The sequence below is a fragment of the Mauremys reevesii genome, linkage group 10, assembly GCF_016161935.1.
Source record: "Mauremys reevesii isolate NIE-2019 linkage group 10, ASM1616193v1, whole genome shotgun sequence".
NCBI classification, from domain to species: Eukaryota; Metazoa; Chordata; order Testudines; family Geoemydidae; genus Mauremys; species Mauremys reevesii.
Genome location: NC_052632.1, coordinates 43,418,568 through 43,427,217, shown reverse-complemented (window position 1 = coordinate 43,427,217; position 8,650 = coordinate 43,418,568). Strand labels below are relative to the sequence as shown.

Below are 8,650 nucleotides of genomic sequence, written 5' to 3'. Positions count from 1 at the left end.
AAACAAACAACACAAGACAAAACATAGAACACAAAACAATTTCTATTGTGACCATAGATTTTGGGTTGCTCTTCAGCTAGCATCAGCTTTTCCTGATTTTCTGAAAAACAAAAAGAACATGTTTTTACCCCTTTGGGGGTGGCAGATTATTGCTTAAAATATTCCTTTCTTTTACGAATACCCTTGCTGATTGCAGGCAAAATAGAGGAATTACCCCCATATTTTCCTGTGTTTGTTTTATATGCAGGTTAGGTTTCAATGGCTTCTACCTTTATCAGTTAGGTAATTTGCATTAACACGGATGCTTTCTGGCTTGCTTTTGGATCCAAAGCCATCAGCAGCTCAGAGACTCTGCCTTAAAAGGGACACAATCAATGTTCACCAGAGTTCTGATTACTTTTAACTTTTAACTCCTGCTTCCAAAACACACAGTTGGCTCCTTAACTAGCCTCCACCCCTCCTGGTCCCTTTCCTCTTTGTAATCACCCCACGGGGTGCTCTTCTTCGTAGTTGGGGGTGCCATACATACAACCTTCTCCCCCTTCACCCACCGTAATGGCTGCCACCTGGACAGACTGCATGGCCAATTGGCGTTTCAACTGTTTGATTTCCTTTTCATGGTGAACACACTGCCGCTGTGGCATATGCTGGGCACGAATGGTCAAATCTTTGATGAGTCCCTGAAGGACCTGTACTTGCTTAGTCAGTGCTTCCAGGTGGGCGTGTTCCGCTTTTTCCACCTGGAAGTCCTGTCTCAATGCCGGCAACTTGTCCTGGGCATAGGCTTGCGTTACCACCTGGTTAGTAATTTGCACTTTCAGTTGCTCAATTTCCACTAGCTGTCAGTTTTCCCCAACTCCTCTTTCTGTTACGATTCTGGTGGAATCTCCTTCCTTAGAGGTTTTTAAGGTCAGGCTTGACAAAGCCCTGGCTGGGATGATTTAGTTGGGAATTGGTCCTGCTTTGAGCAGGGGGTTGGACAAGATGACCTCCTGAGGTCCCTTCGAACCCTGATATTCTATGATTTGATACCACATGGTCACCGCAGTCCATATCAATCCCACAGCTGCCCCTAGGTTTTTACCCTTCTGCTTTTCATACTCGGCATACAGGTCTAATAAATCCTGCCAAGAATGCACACTTTTCTGAAGCTCCGCGATGGAACCCCAGGGATTGTATCCCATCTTGGTGAGAGCCCTCTCCAGCCAGGAGAGGTCCTCACCCCCCTGAGAAAGAGGCAACCGGGTTTTTGCCACCCCTTCCATAGCTTGTGTATCAGGGCCACTAGCCTCCCGTGACACCAGTGGGCCGGGCAGCTGGACTCCCATGTCCGTGCTCTCTAAAGCCCGTGCGTCTAGCCTTGACCCCATCACCCATGACTGCAGGACTCCTGAGACTGCAGCTGTACCCTTCTGTTTCCTGAACATGTTGTCACAGTCTGTTAGTACAACTCTTATACTCTTTCAATCACTTGAGATTTCACGTTGCCCACACCAAGCCTTCCAATGTTACTCCAGTGGGCCAGAGTGAGGAACGTTAAGCCTCCTTCTGTATTACTTGGCCTCTACCACTGAGGGTCCTTACACCAAATACAACACCCCCCACCCCAGGGCAGAGTGAGAAACCCTACATTCTCCTCTTCTGCTCAGTCATGCTACTGCTGAGGGTGTATGCACAGAGGATTTTATTCTTTGGCTTGGAGTGAGGATCTCTAAATCCTTCTCCAATTGCCTGGCACTTCTACGGCCAGAGGTAGACCGCCCTGCAGGGGTGGAGAGAGGAATGCTAAACCTCCCTCCGTTTCTCAGCCATGCTACGACTGAGGGTGGGGCACACCTTTAATAATAAAATACCAACTGTGCCAGGCAGAGAAAACATGAAATACCAAGGGCAGGGCAGACCGGTTGGTGCACTCCGCAAGGCCCCCCCGCAATTCTCCACCAAAAATGTGACAGATTTCTGTTACCAATCTGCCTGAGGCGTCAGGTGATCAGGCAGAGGCTGCAGGATTGTTAGGGGAGGAGATGAAGGAGCACACCAAGTGACTAAATTTTAAAGCTTTATTAATAAAATAACAGCGGTGAATGCAGGGTGCTCCCTATGTCACTCAGAGGAAGGAAGAAAGCATTAGTGCCCATGCCCTAACCCACTTTCATACTTGCACAACCCAAGGCTGGCCAAGCCTGGGTGTAAGGTAAGAAGAAGAGGGGGAAGGGTGGATGAGAGTTCTGTCCTATGCACAGGCTGTCCAGGATCCGCTGTTGATCTCCAACTTGCTTTGGCTCTCAGGAGGGTTTTTAAGTCCTGGGTTCTTTTGGGGGCATTTTGTTCAGGGACCTTTGTCCCCCGTGCTCTTTGTCCCAGTCCAAACTGGCTTTCTGCAGCTTCCTCAGCTTTCCCAAAACACACCGGCTTCAGGGACACGAGACTTTGTTTTCTCCCTCGCTGGCCTTCACTGTCTCACTAGTTTTTGCAGCCTCTACAGTCCTGCTTAGCTTAGTTTTCCTTTCTCGTGGCTGATCACGGTTGGAATCTAGGCTCCTGTCTTTTTTGGCAGGTAGCCGAGAGTCAGTTGTGTGCAGTGGCCTTGGGCTGAAGTCAGCCTCTTATCTTCGGACCTAGCTGGAGTGTCAAGTTAACCCATTCCCTTCTCTCTCCCTCCCTCTTCGGCCTCTTGCAACCTGCAAAGGAACCTGTCACTTCACACTCATACCTTTAACACTTCCCAAAATACCTTGCAATGTCTATAACAGCATTAGCAACATACAATGCTGATCTGCCACCCCAGGGGACCCCCTGAAGGAGGTGGCCATTGGGGTGTGACACTGGGTGCTCCTCCATGCCGGGCCAAGGGGCAGTCCCTCTGGATGTACAGAGGTAGCACCAGGCCTCCCCCGTGAAATAATGCACCCGGTAGCGGGCCCCCTGTAAGGGGACCAGAAAGGATTCCTTGAGCGCTTCTCTGTCATGCACCGCCGTCAGCAGTTGAAGTTGCACCTGCCAGTGGAACGAGAGGACATGACAGAGTCCCTGCACACTCCCCCAGCAGCAAACAATCCTCTCTTTCCTCCTCCTCGAGGCTCCAGCAGCTCCCAGGCAGCAAATGCAGCAGTAGTGGCTCCAGTAGGCAGTCCCATGGCCAGGCAGGAGGGACCCTTCTCAGGCAGTGGTGCCCACAGCTGCAGCAGTGGCTGGGGCTGGGGCAAGGGTCCCTCACTCCCCTCCTCTGAAGAGCAGGCCAGCAGGCCCCCTCAAGGGGCTGCAGCAGGAGCAGTAGCAACCAGGGGATCCCACCAACCAGGTAGCAGAGAAGGGTTGGTGGTGGTGGGAAGTCTTGTCCAGACAAGGGGGATAGCTGGAGCAGCAGTAAGAGCCCAGGGTCTAGCAGTACCAGCACTCCCTACCTCCCTTCCACCCTCCAGACCAAAGGAATATAGGAGGGTGCCATAGAAAACAGGAATCTGGTAGAGATCAACACATTTCTGTTTCCTGAGTGACCAGAACAGGAGCTACCCCCAGAGCAGTCAGGAAGGTGCTAGAAGCAATTAAGTCAGCCAGACTCCATAAGACACCTGGAACCAACTGAGAACTGATTAGAAGCAATCAAAGGAAACAGGCTAATCAGATCACCTGAAGCTCATTTAGAACTGGCTGGGAATAGTTTAAAAGGAAGCCCCCTCAGCTAGGAGTAGGAAGGTGTGTTGTGGGATGACTGGGAGAAAGAAGTTGCGCAATAAAAGAACCAGGAGAACAAGCATGGTCAGGTACCTAGAAGGGGCCCTTTGGGGAAGTAGCCTAGGGAAGGGTTGTAGCTCTAGCTGTATGGGAAAACTGCCTGTTTCCACTCCCAATTAGAGTCCCTGGGCTGGAACCCAAAGAAGAGGGTGGGCCTGGGTTCCCCCAGCACAAACACTCCCACAGGCTTTTGCCCAGGGACAACCCAGATGTGCAGGGAGGCCATCCCTGGAGTAAAACCTGAGGCTGAGAAAAGGGGGGCCGAGCAAGATCAGGCCCGGCATCAGCTTAGGGGGGAGGTACGTAGTAGGGCACTGGTGCAGAAGCACCTAATTAGCCCCTGCCTGGTCAGTTCCAATCAAGGGAAGCAGATAGGAGCTGATGGAAAAGGCCTGATGCTGGCTGAGGATTGGCAACACCTGCTGGCCTGACAAGCCAAGTGCTATAAAGGCTTGGAGGGAACCAGAAGGAAGGGCTTGGCAAGGGAGAAGTCAGTCAGGGAGGGAGCTAGAGGCCTCCTAGCTGAAGGCTGACTCTGCCTGTAAGGGAGGTAACCAAACCTGTAAAGCTTGTGTATAGATTAACACCGGTGGTGGGACAACGATAAGTAAATAAAGACATGGGTGTTGCACATCCCTGAAGCCTCTCTGAGCCTTATTAGGGATGGCAAGCGGGCCCCAGGAAGAGGGGTGGGTCATGGACCCTGTTACACATACAAATAGAATAATCATATTCAGTAAATCATAACCTTTCCAATGATATCTCACATGACTCATTTTGCATAAACTACATCTTAATTGTGCCAAAAATTGTGTCCTCAATATTAAAACAATATTTCTAAGAAGACTATGGGGCATAATGTTACGGGGCATATCATAAGCCTCTTCCGGATGAGAGGCTTTTCCTTGGGGTCTGGGGAGGGGAGGCGTGGCACAACTGTGGCTGGCCTGGGACTCCTCTGGGCTGGTGGGGGAGGGCCTCAAGGCTTCAGCTGGCCCGAAGCTCCTTTGGTCGGTGGGGTGGGGCGCTTGGGGCTCTGGCTGCGGGGGGCAGGGGCATGAGTGGAAGGGGCGGAGCTGGGGGCTAACCTCCCTGAAGGAGGGGCTCCACCCATCATCTGTGCATGAGACCTGGTGGAGCAATTATAAATCTAGATTTACCATGTAGTGTAGACATCCATCGTGGGCTTGGAAACCCCAAGTCCACAAAGTTAAGTCCCACAGGCCTGGGCTTAGTGTGCAGTGTAGACATACCCTTACAGTTTATATTAGAGACAGCAGTTGTCTTAATTTACAATCCTAAACTGCTGTGTAGTTTTGCTCTGCTGTCTCACTCGAGTGGTGCACATAGGGACCCCTATATAATATAGGATATATAGTATATATTCTTCGGAGTGATGTGCAGCTTAATTAGTTACTGGGCCGGATTCTGCTCTCATTCCCACTGGTGCAGCTCTGTTCAGTTCTGTGGGGTTACCCTGTTTGTAAAACACTTTGAAATCCTCAGATGAAAGCTACTCCAGAGAGCTAAACTATTGTTACTCACAGTTAAAACACACGTCAGTGGGGACATGCTGACAAACATGAGGCAAATTCCCTTCTCTCCCCAGAGAATAAACATAGCAAGTCTGGAACAGACACACCAGCTTTTAGGGAGGAGTTTTACAGTTGCCCTTGAACAGAGGTTGCCTTCCAAGCATTGCGAAATGCTAGAGAAACTCTTCTTATTTATTTACCGGTACTGCTATGTGTGGGCTGTGGAGTTGCAGTGTGGAAATAAGAGGGTTAACAGAATGCACTTTGATGTGCAGATGAGCTCTACTGGCAGTCAATGTATGCTAAGAGTGATGCTGATGCCAAACCCTCAGTATATCCAACACTGCACTGAAGAAGTGTCTGCTGGGATGTCTCCTCAATGCACCTGAAGGGGAGCCAACTTCTTGTTAAAATAACATTTGCTCTTATACGTAGGCTGCTGGAATGATACAGCTGCAGAGAAAGGCTCGCTCCCTCTTGAGAAGTGTCATCCCAGCGCAGAAGTGGATGGTGTATGTTTGCCAACACCCATCACTATCTAGTACTAGGGAGGGCTGCCAGGCCCTTGTGCATGTGACCATGAGAGTTCATGTGAAGGCACCAGGCGCGGCTCAAAAAACATTTTCTGGAAATGGAAAACAGTAGTTTACATTTGAGGGCTAGATTATGCCCTGGTCGTCCTCTGCAGTGGTGAAGGAGAGCTGGGGGGAGGAAGGTCTCCACCCACCCACCTGTATAACTGTGGAAGACCTTTTCATATCACTGCTCCAGGAGCACATGGGGGATTGCAGGTGCTATGCACCCAATTCCCCCCCTTCATGTGCAAGCTGCAAAGGAGGTGTTAAGTCATGGCTTCCCCTCCTGGCGCCAGTCATCAGAGCTGAGGGCAGGGACTATGCTGTAAGAGCCTAAGGAGGGGACTGGGCTTCAGATCCTGAGCTGCAACTGCAAAGTGTTGTCTCCATAGCTATTCACAGACCCCACTTGCAAGTCCCACTAGCCTAAATCTGTCAATCTGGGGTGGGGCTCTCTGCCACAGTTTGCATAGACATACCCTAAGAGAGGGAGAAGGTCTGAGAGAGGCTGTGGTTGGAAGAAGCCTATGGAGACAGTAGTAAGGAGTTGGACTGAGCAGACCTTCCCTGCTGATTAGAGGGTCCCAGTGTAGGGGCAGGCCCAAGTTTCCTTCTCAGCCACTGATACAGTGGTATGAGGCTGGGGATGGGGACATAAGGATCACAGGGCCCAGAGTCGGGGCCAGAGACCTGATCTAAGGACTTTTATTTTGGGACTCTGTTACTCCAGAAGGGGTGGACTTCAATTGTGACCTGGCCACATCGCTGAGTGACTCACAGGAAGAAGCAGACTACCAGAGTGGTCACTGGTAGAGGAGAGAGCTGTGATGCTACACCTGGCCAAGAAGAGGCACTCCAATAGCGAGACCCTTCCCTTCACATGTTGTGAGGATTAACATCTGCAAAGCTCTGAGTTCCTCAGCTGGAAGGAAAATAAACCAGCTTTGAATAAGCTTTGAATAACCGAGTCTGACTGAATGTATTAATAGGACTCAGATGGATGCAACATGCTTCTGGGCATGACAATTGTGAGCTCAAGTGCAGCAATGTGTCTTGGGCACCTGCCACAACAGTGCAGTTTTGAGAGGTGCAGCGTTCCACTGTTAGACATGTCATGCCTTGAATGAGGGCTCTTGGCTCAATCCTTTCTTAGGTGGCTGTCTAGATGAAAGCTAAAATTCATTAAAAACCTCCAGAGGACACCCAGAGCCCTGGCCAACATTCTCTTCCTCAATAAATGAAACAATTTCTAGTATAGGAGACTGTGGATTATTGAAAAGCATATAATAGTCATTGTATTTGCCTATACAATCACTGCACTATCAGATTAACTCATTATCATGCTTAGCAAAGCACTTTGAACTGCCTCAAGCATGAAAGCACCCTCTAAGAACAAATTTTATTCTCACAGAAAGGTATGAAGGAAAGTTAGAATTGCTGTTGGCACACACAATGTTATAATTGGCACATGTTCATAAAAGCAAAATCCAGCTTTGTGCATCAAAGCCACAGGGTACCTATTTGCACACTATTCTTCCCAAAGAGCATCCCTCTCCCCTATACTTTGAATGGTCTGTGTTCCCTAACATGAGCCAGATGATAGTGGGAGGGATCTAAAATAATCAACCTTTTTGAATTTTAGAGGAAGAATTAGGAATCCAATCACAGGTTTCTTTCAGCTATTTGAATGAATGCTAATATCACTGAACCTGGAGCTCTCATGCAGGAGCCACCCTAGCCTTTCCTGTTCTGCAATTCCCCCTTATTTCCATCCTGGTCCTTATACAGCTCACTCTAACCATCTGGCCACCATCCCTATAGTATCTGAGCTCTACCTATGCACCTTATTTCTAATGGTCTGTCCTCGGTCTAGGCCTTTACACAGTTATAAACCCACCTCATTTCTGACCTGCAGAACTCTCTGTTGTATTATTCCTGGAGCTTCACCCAGTTTTGCCCCTGCACCTCACTTCTGAACTGCAACACCCAAATGCTATTTCAGTTACTTACTTCTGCCAAGCTCTGTCAGCACCCCACAATCCTGACCTTCCATGCACCCTGCTGTTCCAGTCCTGGACTCTTATGAACTGCCTGCCAAACTGGAACGTTTACTGTGAAACAGACAAATGTACAGTAGAGACTCAATGCAGACCTTGAATGGTTTGTTGTAACCAGAAGACCCTGAACAATTAGTCAGTTATGTTTGGAGGTGCCATGTCACTAACATACCCTGAAAGACTCCATACTGGCCCTGTGCATACTGATGTATGAGACAAGAATTGTGAGGGCAAAGGGAATTGTTTTGCCAGACCCACTCAAAAGTACTAACTTGGCTTTGATCACCCAACAGGAGGTGGCATAAAGAGTACAGTTTGGATGGTCTCCATCTCAGTAGATGGGGGACAACTCTCCTTGGCTGACTACAGTAGTCAGGAGGGGATTAAACTAATAGCAAAAGGGGAGAAAAGAAAGAGGTAAGATATGAGCACTCAGCACACAATTGAGAACAAAATCAATACAAAATCCAAAGGACATGGAGAAGAAATTCTTGAATTGCCTATAGGCCATATTTACAAGATCAGGACTCTATCCTGGGAAGCAGTGATTCTAAAAAAGATCTGGGCCTTGTGGTGGATAATCAGCTGAACATGAGCTCGCAGTCCGATGCTGTGGCCAAAAGAGCTAATGCAATCCTGGGATGCATAAACTGGGAAATCTTGAGTAGGAGTATAGAGGTTATTTAGTTTAGCACTGGTGCAGCTTCTGCCGGAATACTGTATCCATTTCAGTGCCCACAATTCAAGA

At 49.0% G+C, this 8,650-nt stretch overlaps 1 long non-coding RNA gene across 2 annotated transcripts; it reads left to right on the top strand.

Annotated features, from left to right (window-relative positions):
- The first annotated feature begins 3,700 nt into the window (after positions 1–3,700).
- LOC120372924 lies at positions 3,701–6,805 on the top strand. Of its 2 annotated transcripts, none has more exons than XR_005585273.1 (2): positions 3,701–3,764; positions 5,706–6,805. It is a non-coding gene; the product is annotated as an uncharacterized LOC120372924 (long non-coding RNA). The 2 variants fall into 2 exon arrangements; XR_005585274.1 differs by having other exon boundaries at positions 3,703–3,764; positions 6,576–6,805.
- The last annotated feature ends 1,845 nt before the right edge of the window (positions 6,806–8,650 follow it).